The sequence below is a fragment of the Crocuta crocuta genome, unplaced genomic scaffold (assembly GCF_008692635.1).
Source record: "Crocuta crocuta isolate KB4526 unplaced genomic scaffold, BGI_CrCroc_1.0 scaffold32, whole genome shotgun sequence".
Taxonomy (NCBI): domain Eukaryota; kingdom Metazoa; phylum Chordata; class Mammalia; order Carnivora; family Hyaenidae; genus Crocuta; species Crocuta crocuta.
In genome coordinates, this window is record NW_027529424.1 from 7081531 (window position 1) to 7097765 (window position 16235).

General features: G+C 48.5%; 1 long non-coding RNA gene across 1 annotated transcript in view; it reads right to left on the bottom strand.

Annotated features, from left to right (window-relative positions):
* The window catches only part of LOC144226999 (uncharacterized), a 33039-nt gene extending 19700 nt beyond the window's left edge, over window positions 1–13339 (bottom strand). Inside the window, exons 1-2 of the long non-coding RNA XR_013333807.1 lie at window positions 13001–13339; window positions 5858–5981 (exon numbers count right to left, since the gene is read on the bottom strand). This is a non-coding gene — a long non-coding RNA (uncharacterized LOC144226999). The remainder of the gene's footprint in view (window positions 1–5857; window positions 5982–13000) is intronic.
* Window positions 13340–16235: the final 2896 nt, after the last annotated feature.

Sequence of the window (16235 nt, forward strand, 5' to 3'; positions counted from 1 at the left end):
GACCTTGGCCTTAATTTAAGATCAGGATGTGATCCTAATATATTCAAGAGTGTGTAGAGAGAGAGGATGGAGCGCAATATTTGGATTAGGGTTAGGACTGTCCCAAAACGTGTAGGGCCCCAAACAGGAGCATACACCTTGCTCAGCCATGACTCAGAGCCGAGCCTGAGACAGAAGTCCCTTTTGGGAAGCTCCTTCCCCGGGACACACATGATGCGTTCATGCCCCGTCCCTCTCTGCAGCTCACTCTGACCCTATTCTAGCTGCTAAGCCACATGCACGTCCCAAATCTAACCTTGGTTCAGAGCTCACAGCCTGCGTCCTTAGCCTTTCCAGATAAGGAAGTTTCCTAACTTCAGATTGTTTCCAGGATGTGCCCACCACCCCCAAGAAACTGGATTTGGAAACTAAGAAACGGCGGGAAGGCATCACCGATTCTGCAGCTGCGTACTGTGTTCGTCACACCAGATAGTTGACCCGCAGGACACGACCATGTCCTTATTATAATAACTACAACGCTTGGTCGCATTGTCACCTGGTCAGTGCACAGGATTAACAAAGACGTCCACGTATCCGCTATCTAAATACCTGTGGATCTTCCAGAAGGCCACCTTGTTTCTATCCTTTACATCTTTATTTCCAGAGTGTTAGACTTGAGCAGACCGATGTGCAGAAACTGGGGAGGATCAGCTCTTCACTTTAGGCATATGTGGCTTATAATAAACTGATAATTTTACAAAGAAGAAGAGGAAAAAGCGGTTTGGACCAGTTAGCGCATCATATCACCAGGTGGCCTTCAACGCATGTTCTCTCGTGTTTCCCTGGTTGGCATACATTTTGGGGCAAATCGTGGTGTTTATCTACTACACATCTATGTGATCAGTTCCACAGAGGGTTAATACAAACTTCTGTAATGATTGGGAAGGGGTGGTTTAAAATCCCACTGGCTCAGTTGGTTAAGCATCAGACTCTTGATTTCGGCTCAGGTCATGATCTCATGGTCATGAGATGGGGCCCAGAGTCAGCTTCTGCACTGGGCGTGGGGCCTGCTTAAGATTCTCTCTCTCTCTCTCTCTCTCTCTCTCTCTCTCTCTCTCCGTCTTCCTCTGTCCCTCCCTCACACTCTCCCTCTCTGTCAAAAAACAAAAATTTTTTTTTAAATCACACTGGCTTAACATTTCTCCAAGTGTGTTCCAAGGAACATTCAAGAAGAGAAAAGAGAGTTTGCAGAGACAAATAAATTGAGTAAACATGGGATCAGACTAAATATTTTGCTTAACTAGTCTTCTCAGGGCCTTTCTTATGCTAATGTCATCATGTCATCAAGATGTGGTCCCATAGGCACCATCTCCCTACCTGAGCCACCACGGCTTCCTTTCTCGGAGTATCTGGTGGGACTAATGCCCTTCGGACTAATATCGATAATCACAATGATGACCATATTTGAGGCCATCGTGCTAAGCTTTTCACACAACCTTGGTCCTATGTATACTCATTTGACAGAAGAGGAAACAGGCTCAGAGAAGTTAAACCGCAAGTTCAAGGTCACACAGCTGGCAAGTTGCAGAGCCAGAACTGAAGGCATTGTGACTCCAGAATTTACACTCTTGATCACTCTATTACATGTCCGCCCACATGAATGATACCCTGTAGATAATTCTTGCCTCCCCCCCCCCATCAATTCTTGCGGAGTCTGGAGGAGAACAATAGTTTTGAGGCAGGAAGATAGGATAAAAGATGGAAAATAAGGAAAAGGGACAAGGAGGCATCATTTGGCCCAGATTAGAACAAGGTCACTAGACAAATCATCGCAGAGTTTTTCAGGGAGTAAACAAACGTTCCCTGTCCCTGCACTGGACAATTCGTCCCCTGATGGCAGGATGAGAAAGAGATGTTTCTGGCTTTGACAGGTTACGTACAAAATTCGTCTTCTCTCAACAGGATGTGAAAGAAGGTAGAGGCTTGTTTTATTCTGTGCAAAGCGTTCACATTGCTAAGTGACCAGAGTGACCTCCCAGCCACAAAAGTGGTACAAACCACAGGTAGTCAAGGGAAACCAACGCAGCTCGAAAGGTAGATTCCAAGTGAAACTAAAAATATGAAAAATACAGTAGAGAGGGGGGAAGACGACATCACACATAAAAAAGAATGTCATTTTTTAAAAAAAAAAGTTACCGTCCAATGAAGCAGAAGTTTTCTCTAGGACCCCGGTCCTATCGGGCCAGTGTGTCCACTACAAACCCATAAATGAAGTTGCCGACAAAACGGAAAAGAAAAGAAGAAAAAACCCTGCCTAGTACAATTTAATTGAGTTTCCTGGAGGGACAAGCTGAAACCAGCCAAGTTTTCCATACTCCGGGAAGGAAGAAAAAAAAAGAGGGAGCAATCTTCTGCATTTTAATATCACCGGAGCTTCTTTAAAGCTTTGGGAAGTTTCCTCAGGAGGCCAGGAGCATTCAGAAATTTAAACATACGGAGTCCCTGCACCGTTAACTTCTTTTTTCACCTTATTTAAATGAATTCTATTGCTCACCAAAAGTTTAGAATCCCTGGCCCAGAAAATATACTGAGTTCGGATATTCTTTAAAGGACTGGGAAAAGACAAGGAGAGAGGGAGCCGCCCAAGGCCAAAGCCCAAGGGACCCCCAAGAACCAACCCCCCCCCGCCCCCCATCTTCCCACCCCCTACCCCCCTCCCTTTGCTGCCCTTTGATGGAGTGCGGGTGCCTTCCCGGATGTCCAAGGGAGGCCCAGCTGCTTGGGCCCCTGCAGGTCTAACCGGGCCAAGGGTCATCTGTGATGGGAGCAGAGGGCGTAAAACGGGTTTTCTGCCTGCTGATTTTACCAGGAAAAGCCCATTTTATTTCTCACGGCTGCAGCCTGTGCTGTAAAGAGACCAGAGAAAGACCGACATTCTTAGCCATTAGCAGTCAGAAAAACCAAGCCAAGCTAACTCAAGAGTGACAGCTTCCTGCAGACAGACTGCAAGCCGTCCATACCCACTGAGTGCAGGCTTGCTGACTGAGTTGAATGAGACACCTGGTGTGGGTGGGGGTGGGGGGGCAGGGGGAGGTTTCTAGAAGAATGACGGATGGCCTGTCTACACTCAGTACACATTAGGGGACCTGGCGTGTCTCTGTTCAAATCAGAAACTGAACCCATCTTGCAGAAGCTCCAATTTTTTCCTCTTTCCTTAACTAAGGGTGGGTCCCCAAACATGCACCCGTTACAAGGGAATACAGAGGACAGAGCCCTACTCTGGACAGAATGTCCCCAAGCCTTTGATGGGGCAAAGTGAACAAGCCTGAAGTTAAATCACACCAACTTGGGGGATCAGCTGGCCCCCACCTGTCAACAAGCACAACCGTCATGAGTGCCTGCCTTGGGAAGATTGTGTGCCAGGCAGGAGGAAACAGGAAGGTAAGAACCCCGTGATGTGTGTACCCCCAGGGCCCACAGTCCAGCAGAGGACAGGGAGAGTGGTATTGGAAAGAGAGGGCCTTCGGTATGAATGTGAAACTAGGATGCAGCAATTCACAGAAAGGCTTGCTCATGAATCTTGGGGTTTTAGAATGATCTAGACAATTTTTGAGGGTTTTGAGATTTTCCATGCAAGCATTCAAGTATAAAGTAAGCCCGAAGCTGAAACCATGAGAAGATTAGAATCTGCCAAAATGTATCTTATATCCTCTTTGCTTTTGTTGTCTCAGACATCTGATCAAAGAGACATGGGATGGAGATGAGAGTTCTGTACTAAGATTCTAGAAACGGACCAGAAACTTTTACAGTGACTTACTTGAAACAGCTCTAATTCATAATCAGTTTCTGGAAAGCTGCTGGGTCCCATTTCTGAATCCATAAGGTGATAATAAATTGCTCTTGGCACCACCTCCCTCACCGGGGGGTTGAAAAGAGTTAATGAGATAGTGTCTATAAAAGGTTTTGTGCTCCTTGCAAGGCATCAAGGAATCAAAATAAGAAATACTATTGTCCTTGAAGCTCTTCTAATCCAACAAGCTTCAGGAGGGCTTAGATATGCCACTGTTCTCTCTTCCAACCTTTTTCTCCCGAACTTTTGAAGGTTGGCATGACTGATTCATCTAACACACTGAAAGCGGCCAACAAAATGGAAAAGAAAAGCTTCATGCAAATCCTTCTGTGTTTCTGCATAGGAGGCTGTGCAGAGCAAAGAATACAACCTACTTCCTGTCCTCCCAATCGCTCAGGGCCCTATCTGGTGACGTGGCTGTAACTTATCCTCACTCGTACAAAAATTATTCATTTTCCACCGTGAGTCAGAACCTCTCAGTCTCTGTCGTACTAACAAAAATGCATCCACTCGAGCCATGTTATGCTTGGGATGTTTTCCCCTGAAGCACATATTTTATCTCCTCTTCTCTGTGTTCTTTCAGAAATTATGGCTTCATCTGCATCTGACTGATTTGTATATATTTGTATACTACTCCATTAGAAATGTGGATTTTCCCACCTTGTGCAGATGAGGTATGCTACATCCCAAGTATTTATGAGTTCCTTGGAAGGAGGGATTCACTTGGTGCCTTCTATCCATCTGGATTTGGTCTGTCATCTGCATTTGCCTATTTCATTGCATTCATAAAATAGCCTCATTATTTGGGGAGCCGGAGAGGACCAGGAGATTTCAAGTCCCCCCAAAAGCTCCTCAGGTCAGCGCTGGGCACTAGGAAGAGACGGGTTTGCCCTTCACGTTACCTCTGTCCGGGTTGCAAATTCACACATTTTACATGGGAGGCGAATACTGCTCCAAGATAGTTTCACAGCTTAAGGATGTGGAAAATACCCACTTCCTATTGCAAATGCACCAAATGAGCTCCTCCGCTCAGTTAACCATTCAACGACAAGAACAGCCAACAGCCAAGAAGTCAAAGCAGAAGGGAATATGCTGAAATATTTACTAACACACGTCAAAGGAATGAACACCTCAAGACAAAGACATCGCCATTCACACCCCCGGTCGGGGCATGGGCTTCTGGTCTCTCTAGTAACAGCCGTGACTGCTATTGGGTCCTGAATGTACTCTGCACCCTTCAACCAGACCTAGAACCCTACCAGATCCATATAGTAAATAAGAATGGCCATGTTAATGGATCTCATCACACAACTGACCTTCAACAGAAAGAATAAAAGTAATCATTACAATTCCCCCAAGTCAATAGCACTTAGTATTCAGCAGGTTTCCAGTGTGTTAATGCCCTCTCTCCAGCACAAGCTCCCTGAAGCCCAGACCTGTAGATCGAGACCAGCTTAGCCACCATCTCCCAGCCCCAGGAAACAGGCCCTCCCACATTGCTCCTTGAATCTTTTCCTTTTGCCAGAAATAACTCAAATACTGGGGAAGCCTCTGCCTGTCACCCCACACAGATCGCTTCCTTCTTAGAGCTACTCTAGAAGTCAGTGCTCATTGGNATTTGTCTCCTCCCCAGCCCCAGACAAAGGACTTCCAGCCACAGCAAAGTGACCCCCGCACACCCAGGTGTGCAAGACCCCCCTCCCCAATCTCCCCCCTCCCAACCCTTCCACACGCCCCGGTCCCCTTTGACACTTACAGTAACAAAGCAAGGGGACCCAAGTCCACATTTTTTTAAACCAATTGTAATTCCCTCCAAAGCAAATTCCCATCACACAGTCTCAACAAGATAAAAGGATGAGAAAATAAGGCCCGGCATGGATGGGAGCAGAGCAGACAGCCTCAGAAAAGGGAACAGACCGACTGGGGCGGGATCATTTTGGCTAGGAACTCAGAGCATAAATGTCTTGCTGAGACTCAACGCGTGTCCATCAGGCCTGGAACAGAGCATCAAACACACAGAAGAAGTACCTGCTCTCTGGTTCCCTTGAGTTTCCGGTTGCGCGTGAGTCGGTCCCAGCTCAGAGGCAGCGTTCGGCTTCCTGGGAGGAAACCTAAGACGTTGATTTATTCTGTGGCCACACATCCTGCTGGTCTTTGGTCCCACCATCCATTTCCAGGAAAAAAGGGGGGAAGAAAAAGGAAAAAGCCAGAATGGCATCCATAAGCAACCGTTTCCAAGATGGCGTGCTACAAGCAGTTTAACGTCAACGCTCACACCAAGTAGGGAGACTCAGGGCCTGTGTTTCAGGGCCGCGCTGTGGGTTGCTAGCTGTCTGACCGATTTCGGCATTCTACGCCTGGGTCGCCAGCTTCGTGAGGATTAAATCCGTGTGAGGAATATGATTAAATAGTGTATGCTCAATAGTAGGATGCATTTAAAGGGCTTAGCAGAGCGCCTGGTGTTTAATTAGCACTCCCTCCGTGGAGAGTAGAAGACATTGTAAGTCATCTCTCTGTCTCCTCTCCTCTCCCCCACGTCTTCCTCTCTCCTCCCACCTCCTGTCTCTCTCTTTCTCCCCCCTCTTACTCTCTGTCTCTGTTTCTTCCCATGTAATACACATACATACACATACACACACACACACACACACGCACCCACACGAGTTCTGAACCTGGATGGACCTCCTAGAGAGTGACAGCTGAGCCGGTGTGGGCATTCCAGAACCCCAATCCTAGGCTGATCACAAGTGAGTCCTGGAGGAAGGGGGTTACATCAGGACAAAGCTGAGAAACTGAATTTAGCCTGGAGTGGACTCCAGAGTCCCAGAAATAGCTGGACCTTCATTCTGCCCAGACGGAGTAATGCAAGATGGCTCCTCAGTCCAAATCGCCCCCTTACGTGCCCTCTAGCCATGGAGGAAGCCAGGGCTGGATGCTGCATGGAAGGGATTTGCGGAACAGAATGGAGAGCCCTACTCATGCCTCTCATTAATGCAAACGAGGAGACTGGGTTAACTTTCTCACATCTCTTATCGTTTCTCCACTCCATTTCCATGTCACTGTAAGTCTGCATGGGCCGCACACCACGGACGCCTTCAGTAACATGGCGTGGCTACTTGTTGCGTGTCTTGTGCTTCCGTGATGGCGTTCAAGATTCGAGGCCTGCCCAGTGGGCTCATGGATGGAGCAGCCTGACAGGCATTTATCGTGCATCAAAACAAATTCTGGTCAGGGTGTGTGGAGAGAGAGAACCCAGACAAGGGGCAGGCAGGTGAGGGAAGACTTCCCAGAGACAGTGACTCCTGAGGTGGATTTTAAGGGTGACTCGGGGTTACCACATGGGGCTGCAGGTGGGAGACAGTCTGGAAGCCCAGGGACGAGAGGAGGTCAGAAAGAGAACTCTGCGTCATTCCCAGCGTGGGGGAGAATTTGGACGCTCAAAGGGGAGAACAAGCCAGGCCAGCTCAGGAAGGACCTGTTAAAGAGTCTAGACTATCTCCAGAAAACAGTAAGACTTTACACAGTGGGACGATATAATCAAATTTCAGTTTCAGAAACTACACTCTGAAGACAGCATGATTGAAGGCAAGGGGTGGGAAGTGAGGGATACCGCTGAAGTACGTGCTGGAAAATGTCTCATTTTCACTCAAAAATTATAACATACACCATGACTTTAGTCCCCTGAATGAGAATAGTGCACGTCAATTCCTTTAGGCATTTTCTCAGTGATTCAGGAAGTTTCGAGGGGACTGCAATTCTCAATACTGGCTGACTGAAGGACTGTGGGAAATAATGGAGAAGTTAAGAATGACTCCCAGATTTCTGCCTGGAAAGTGAGTGGACCATGAGGTCTTTCACCAAGGAAGAAATGGAAGGAAGACGACTTCAGTCTGATCTCCTGAATTCGAGGTCCTAGAGTGTATGAAAGTACAGGTAGCCAGTTGGCTGGGTCTCAGGAGAGGATTCTAAGGCAGAAAGAAACAGCTAGGGGCACCTGGGTGGCTCAGTCGGTTAAGTGTCTGACTTGGGCTCAGGTCATGATCTTGCAGGTCATGAGTTCAAGCCACACGTCAGGCTCTGTGCTGACAGCTCAGAGCCTGGAACCCCTCCCCACACCCTACCTCATTCAAAAATAAATAAACATTAAATTTAAAAAAAAAAAAAAGAAAGAAGCAGCTGGGATGCACCTGCCTCTCTTGGAAGCTCACATGGAAAGTACGCACCGGAAGAGAAGAGAAGACCACGCCGTCAGAAGCTGGGACACGCCAACACGGGGGATGGGAAGTGGAAAGAGCATCTCAAGAGGAAACCGAGAGGAAGCACACAGAGATGAGAGGAAAAAGCTTCAAGGAAAATAGTGTCAAATGTAAGAAGGAAGTCAAATAACAGCGGAAAGAGCCCCCTGGATTTAGCACCTCAAAGAGGGAGCCCCCGGGTGACCTGGGTCAAGGGAGTTAGTTCAAGAGGCAGGTGTGGGTGGATGACATTTACCCTGTGTCACCAGGACATTTGACTCATTGCAACTTTAGCTCCTGACTTTTCTGATGATGTGAAATGCAGACCAGGAGCTCCTCGGCCCCTGTTGTAAACCCTCTTGACTCAGCAGAGATAAAAAGTCCACAGCTGTGCTGCTCACAAGGGGTAACCAGGACCTGCGCGGAGGCGTCCTGCAGGCTGGGCCAAACAGTAGTATTACTTTAGTATCAAAAGCTTAGCAGAGAAGTAAAAATGTCCGTATTACCTAAACCTCTTTAGAATTTCAGGGAGGCCTGGGCGGCTGATTCGGTAAAGCGTCCGACTTCGGCTCAGGTCATGATCTCGTGGTCTGTGAGTTCAAGCCCTGCATGGAGCTCTGTGCTGACAACTCAGAGCCTGGAGCCTGCTTCAAATTCTGTCTCCCTCTCTCTCTGCCTCTCCCCTACTCGCGCTCTCTCTCTCAAAAATAAACAAACATCACAAAAAATTTTTTTAAAAAACTCTTTAGAATTTCAGAGTTTCATCAGGAACTTGGTGTTTAATCCTCTTACCAGACTCTGAACGTCAAAACAAAGTGATGATCTGTGGCTTATTCTTTGCCCATCTGGAGTCTTTCAGAAGAATTTGGTGCTTAATACGTGAAACCCCAGTGCATTGCTTTTCTTTTTAAACAAAAAATTTTTTTTAATGTTTACTTATTTTTGAGAGAGCGCAGGCCAAGGGAGGGGTGGCGGGGGGGCGGTACAGAGGATCACAAGCAGCCTCCTGCACAGCCTGGAGCCAGATGTGGGCTCCAACTCATGAACCATCAGATCATAACCTCAGCTGACGTTAGATGCTCAGCCGACTGAGCCACCCAGGCACCCCTCTTCTACCTTGTTTTCCCCAATGTCCTCAGGTACTGTGCGGACACCATGCCCTGGGGCCACCCCCGGGAGCACCACAACCTTTACCCCCAGGGCTGTGATGATGGCTACTGCCTGACCTTGGCTTCACCTTGATGTCCAGGCACTGCCGCAAGTGGGTAGGCATGGCCAGTGACTGAGGCAGTGCCGTGAGGTGATGCTTACCACGTCCAAGGCCATCCGGGAGCAGGTGCTTGGGAGCCCTGCAAGCTCACAGCCTGCGCTGGCGTCTCCCTGCGCACTCAGGCCACCGGGCCACCAGTACTGCCCCCTGCACGGTGAGCGGCAGGCTGTGGGGGACGAGCTGGGGCCCCAGGTGAGCGGAATCCGCAGGCACCACGGCCAGGCTGTGCACTAGGACAAAGGGCACCTCCAGGAGGCCCAGTCGCCTTCCCGAGAGACTCAGCGCCCTGCCGGCGGCACAGAGATGCTCCAACAGGATCCCAAAGGCGCTGGGGCTCGGTCCTCGACTTCCCAGGCGCTGTCCCCCACGTGGTGCCACCAGGCCAGCTGCTCCTACCAGATAGGGCGGGACCAGGGCCACACCCACCATGTGACGGGGATTGCACAGGACACGATTCAGACCCTGGGTCCAGAGCGCCTGGGAGTATCTCCCGGGCCTTACCTCCCAGCCCCCACATCCCTCCTCCCCGCCTCACCCTGCTCACGCATGCCCGGTCCCTGCCAAGGGACGCTGCACCCCTAGAGCTGACCGGGGCTGCCCAAAGGAACGGTTTGTGCAATGTCAGCTGCACAGAGCGGGGGGCCACCTCGTGCATGGGGCCCGTGGAGCTGCCCCTCCCCGCCTGCATCACCGCCAGGAGGTGGTCCGCTCCCTGCTGGGGCACGACCCACCCCCACACCCACATCCACCCCCAACCCCGAGGCCCTGGCTCCCCGGCAGGAAAACCTGGAGAGGCGTGTGCACCAGGCGACGGCCTTGGGCCAGCACGCCATGTGCCCTGTGTCGCGGAGGCCGGGNCAGCGATGCTCTCCGCACCCGCAGGCCGCCTACCTGGAGACCGCGCAGCTCCGCAGGTGATCCGGAGACGGCCGTGCGCCCAAGGCCAGCGCACTGCAGAGGCCGGACTGCGCGGGGAGGAGCCCCCCCCGCCCCCCCGCCCCGCGACCCTCCCNTGTGGCCACGAAGGAACACGCCCTGGAAAAAGGTACCCGAAAAGAACCACAGCCCCCTGAGCAGCCCCCCGACCTAGGGCTGACCTCCGAGGAGCTGGCAGGGGTCTCACCTGGCCCCCTGAAGCCCTCCGCCTTACCCTGGAGGTACAGGGAGCAGGAAATTGGACAGGGAGTTTCTCACTATGCATACTCTGTTAAAACAGATAAACCTGCATATGGACTTTCCAGAGGTTTCTTAGTGAATGTATAAATAATTAAATGGATGGATTACTTATTGCCAAACCCATGATAAATTAGATATGGGGACTAATGCATATGTCAACTCCTTATTTTTTTAATTGACAAAGTAATTTGTTATGCATCAAATTTAAAGGTCACGGAAGAAATGTACTAATTTCCAGCCGGTATCTGGGACATAGAGGACTAATTAGAACACAGTATCCACCGACTTTCCCACATTAAAAGACTCGAATCTCATTTGTTACCTTCCCCACCATCCTCAGGTCCAAACACAGTCACGAAAACACTGACAATCTGGTCATTCTTCCCTTTCGCCTTTTAACGTTGTGATCTTGTTACTTCTTTTTCTTCCTGTTGTTTGGCAAATGCTGGCAAGAGAGAATCTGTACCTAATTAAGACACGATCGTCCCATTTCAATTTCATTGACAAAATGGGTGAGGTGGGCTGTCTCACATGCTTCAAAGGATTTGAAGGCACTTGTGATGTGGCCCGTGGGTAGGTAGCTTTTCTATCTCTCTGTAAACACACCCTAAAAGACAATTCTATTCCTAGGAAAGAAATATTTCTAGTGCGGTCTGGAACAGCGCTGTCCAACAGAAGAAACATGATGGGAAACTTAGAGGTAATTTAAAATTTTCTGATCGGGGGATAATAAAATAGGGGAATTAATACCTCGTTTAGCTACCTCTCGAGTGGTAATCAATAAAACAATAGTTATGAAACTTTCGTTATATAAAGACTGGCTGTTATTATCACCAAATTCAACTCAAGTGTCTGCTGACATTTACTGAGTATCTACTGTGTTGCAGGCGTGCTCAGGGACTTTCATATCCGTCACCTTTTCCTTCATCCCTAACTGCCCCCAAACCCAACATAATATCACTTCCTCCAGCAAGTCCGTCCATGAGGCCAGCACTTCTCTTCACCATCCAGTCAATGGTGGCGCTTACCTTGACAGCTTGTTTCCAAATGTCAGGACTCTGACAAGTGCTACTTGTGAAGAAGCGTTCACAGGTCTAAGACAAAATAATAGTAACAATACCATTTTTCTTCATCAAGGCATATGAATCAAATCTAAATAGTTTCCATTATTCTGAACTTGTCCTTCCTTTATTTTCTTTTTGGTTGGTGTTAAAGTGTCCCCCACCTTTTTTTTTTTTAATGAAAGTATGATTGATGATGATGATTGATAATGACATTGATGATGGAGACCATGATGATGATAGACTTTTCTGTTGTTTTCGCAAATGCCCTTTTTTGACCGAATGTTTTCAAAAACTGATAGCGTGTGGATCCCTCAATCTAAAAACCTCGAATTAGGTCCATGAGGTTCACACGCTGATGCCTGAGTCCAGCTGCCATGGTGCCAATGGGTTGAGAACAGGCCAGTGTCACGCCGTTGTTTAGCCAATTCCCTAATTAAGATGATTCATTGGTTCCTCATTTTGGTTGGGTTAATATCAAAATCCTTAAAATATTCAGATAAGCAGCTTCTGATCTGGTTTCCGCCTCCCTTGTTGGCTTCNCGCCCCCCCCCCAGCCCCCGCCCCTCTGGGCACGGAGGCCTCCTTTGTTTCCCCAAACACTCAGGCCGCCTCTTTGTTCAGAGCCTTCATTCGAGTCCTCTGCCTGAAATGCCCTCTTTGCTGCTCTCTGCCAGGCCCCCATAAGATCTTTCCCCGACTTCGCAGAAGGGAGAGATTACGTTATACAGAGTCATGTGGTTTTCCCAAAGATGGTGTCAGAGACCGGTCTGCAACCCAGATTTCCTAATATTAAAATAGAAAAGGCTTTGCAGAATCTCTCTGCCCAGATAAGATCTGATATTGGCGGAGTGGGAGGGGTGGGGTGTCCTGTGGAGACAAGGAAGCAGGTGACAGATTGGAAGGGAAGGGCCCAAGACAAAACTAGCTGCTCACACCTCTTCTGAACTCCCTCTCAAAGCTCCCTCCCATCAAGAGGCAAGATAAGTGAACGCTTTTGCGCTGCCCCTGGTGGGTTCATTGTAAATCTGGATAAATCCTTTGTACCCCTAAAAAACAAACAAATGAAAACTCTATCTTTCCGAAAGTGGCAGAGGTCTCCTATGTGTACGTATCCATGCAGATAAAATGCCCATTTTCTCCTTCCCTTCCACCTGCCGCTTCCTGTAGAGGAGTCCCCCTCCCAAAGCGATGGGCCGTGGGGACAGCTGGCTCTCCTCTGCAAGCCGGCTGGCCTGGGCCGCAGGCTCACCTTTGTGCGACGCCAGCCCCCTAACCCCTCCGTCAGCAGCAGGATCCTTTGCTCAAACCCACTGCCTCTTAGGAAGGGGGGCACCCGGGGGTCCTGGACACTCAGGGCCCCTGGGAGGCACACTCCCTGTGGAAGCTTCCCAAGCAGCCCCCTCCACCCTCCGTTTGCAGCACTTACCTAGAGAATGACGGAGGGCCACTTGTCACAGTGAGCCTGCCTCGAGAGGTCAGCAAGTGATGCCCCAGACGCGCTGCTGGGAGCCGCTGAGCAACGGGGGACTCGGGTCAGTAGTTCTGAGTGAGGGCTTGGCTATCACGGCGGCAAAACGGGCACGTGGAGGTCTTTCCTCCGGGCACTTTCCTCTGAGAGTCTAACACAGAGCCCAGCGGACAGAACAAAGCCCCAAACCAAGCCCCTGCCCCCGCTGCTGCTCAGACCTCTGCTGGGGCTCGTTCTGGAATGACCCCCACGAGGGAAGTCACTTGGACTCAGAAGCAAGTGACATGACTCATTGGTTTACAAAGACTGGAATAAACAGAGGGAAGCAAGTGCCTGCAGAAACAATAGGAAATGTGAACGGTTTGTCTTCTGAGAAGCCCGAGAGCGTGTCCTGCCTTGGCGCAGGCCCCACGGCGTGTGCCCGGGGTGCGCCCCTCCACGAACCTGGCATGAGAGCACACACTTGCAGGCCTTCCACGCCGCCAGCAGAGCCCCCCCCCCCCCGCCGCCCTGCACTTCTAGACCTTTCCTCCAGCGAACCGAGGATAAGAATGAGAAGGGGCGAGGCCAAAGAAAATACCGTGCTGACCGGATTCCTAGTAATCGATCCGAGGTTAAAGCAGAGCGAAATCTAGCACAGAAATGGCACAGGAAGGGTGAGGCGGCCCTTTGCTCCACGATGCCCTGTTCGTAAACGGCAACAAAATTAAACAGGGATGGGGGTCAATGGCGATTTTACTGAACAGGAGAAAATAGAAAACGAAGGCTGTGAAAATAGGCCCCCTCTCAGGTAGTCATACAGTACTTCTGGGCCAGTAAAAATTGGGACTGTGAGCAGGGAATAAAGCAAGTTAATTAGAAGCTGAAGCTGAGCCTACTTGCCCACCTAAAAGGACGGCCACGTTGGGGTGATAAACCCTTTGAACTGTGGCTAAGTACCAGTACTGTTTACTCTGAGGAAGGAAACTGTCAGTTCTGTTTGTTCACAATGAGCCAACCACAATGTGTCTGATGGATTTGGGGTTAGGTTAGTGAAAGAGGTGCACGTCAAGTGTAGGAAACAAGGTTTATCGCGGGATTAGATTTAGGAAGACAAAAGTAATCAGGAGACTGCTGGGCAGGCTTTGTTTGCTGTGAGACTCCAGGCATGGGGTTGTTTTTCTCGAGAGTTAGCCCCACATCCTGGGGGTGCAGGGGAGGCGGGAAAGGGAGCAAAGGCCCCTAAAATTCTAATTCTGCTCTTCACCACTTTTAAGAAATGTACATGGTCCCCCACCCACCACCACCTCCAACATCTCAGGTGGTGATTTCTGTCTTCTTGTCACAAATCCTTTCATTCTGAGAGGAACACCAAAACGTGGTGATCCTGTAGTTACTAGTAATCAGTGTAGAAGAGTCCCATTTCATCACAGAACTCCGTTTAAAATGTTTTAAATGCTGATAACGCGGATGGGAAGCAGTTTTTGAGAGCATACCCTTTCTGATCCCAAGAGCAAATATAAACCAAAGCATATAGGCCAAGGGATAAAACAAAGAAGGCTTTCATGGGCCAAGTCTAAACGTGTGTGGACTCGAGATCTGGTGAAGTTCTTTCCAGAGACTTCTGTGACACAAGCATATGCAATTTGAAAAATGAAGAGTTTCACTTAAGGCTAAACACACTTGAGTCACTGGTGAGCGTCGCTAAAAAAAAAGAAGAAGAAGAAGAAGAAAGAAAAGAAAAAAGAAAAAGAAAATGAAAATGAAAGAAAAAAGAAACAAACAGCGGAATTCAAGGAAAAGGCTGGAAATTACTTTAAAAATTTACTTAAAAAACCAAATTTTTTTCCTCTAGTCCATGAAATCCTCTGTTCTCCAAAGAGTTCAGTGGCTTCCAAGTGGCGGACAAACTGACAAACTATGACAGTTGTAATAACTTATCCTGCTCTCAGGAAACGTTCTGACTTTGATGTTGCCATTTTCTGGATACGACAAACTGGACTGTACCCCAACACCCACCCCCCCCAGCTTCATCTTACCAGTCAGCAACGCAGGCTACTCCCTTTTCTGAAAGCAGATTCTTGAATATGCAAATAGGAAACTTTGTTATGCTTTAGATCTATTTTGTTCAGCTATTTGAGCTTTTGTTTTTTTAGTTTTTACACATCTGCCCTCTTTCTATAAGGATAAAAATCTCGTACCTTTCCTCTGCTGAGATTTTTTTTTTTAATATTTTATTTATTTTTGAGACAGAGATAGAGACAGCATGAGCAGGGGAGGGTCAGAGAGAGAGGGAGACACAGAATCCGAAGACAGGCTCTAGGCTCTGAGCTGTCAGCACAAAGCCGGATGCGGGGCTCGAACCCACAAACCGTGAGATCATGACCTGAGCTGAAGTCCGATGTTCAACCAATTGAGCCATCCAGGCACCCCATCCTCTGCTGAGATTCTAATATTCCACTCTGCTGGCATTATGTCCTGAGGGTGAAGAATCACTTCTTCAAACACTCACAGCTCAGTCCATTTTGTAAAGGTTTATTTTGTGCTCTTTGTGCTATGAAAACAATATATTTTTTACCCTTTTCAAATAAGAGATTGTGGATGAGTAAATGCTTTTCCAAACCATCCTTCAATAGAATATTCTGATAGTCACTAGCCATCCTACTACCCAGTCCGATTTGGGAAATTTTCCCTGGATTGCTGCTTTTCCAAAGGCACTCACAGTTGATAAGGATAATCTTGGGGCACCTGGGTGGCTCAGTCGGTTGAGCTTCCGACTTCAGCTCAGGTCACGATCTCACAGTCTGTGAGTTTGAACCCCGCATCAGGCTCTTTGCCAACCGCCCAGAGCCTGAAGCCTGCTTCAGTCTCTGTGTCTCACTCTCTCTATGCTTCTCCTCTGCTCACATTCTGTCTCTTTCTCTCTCTCCAAAATAAAATAAAATAAAACATTAAAGAAAAGGATAATCTTTAGGACTCTAACCGTACTTCTTAAACATTCACATTCAGGGTGCATGGTAAGGAAATACAAATGATTGATTTTGGTATTGATCTGTGAAATCTTGAGCAACAGAAGTGTAGCTCTTTTATTTTTACTTTTTTGTTTTTTGTTTTGTTTTGTTTTCTGTAGGGCACATTTTATTCATATATTTTGATTATACTACAGAAATTCCTGAACTGGGGTCCTTGAGTCCCAAGAATAGTAATGAGAGAA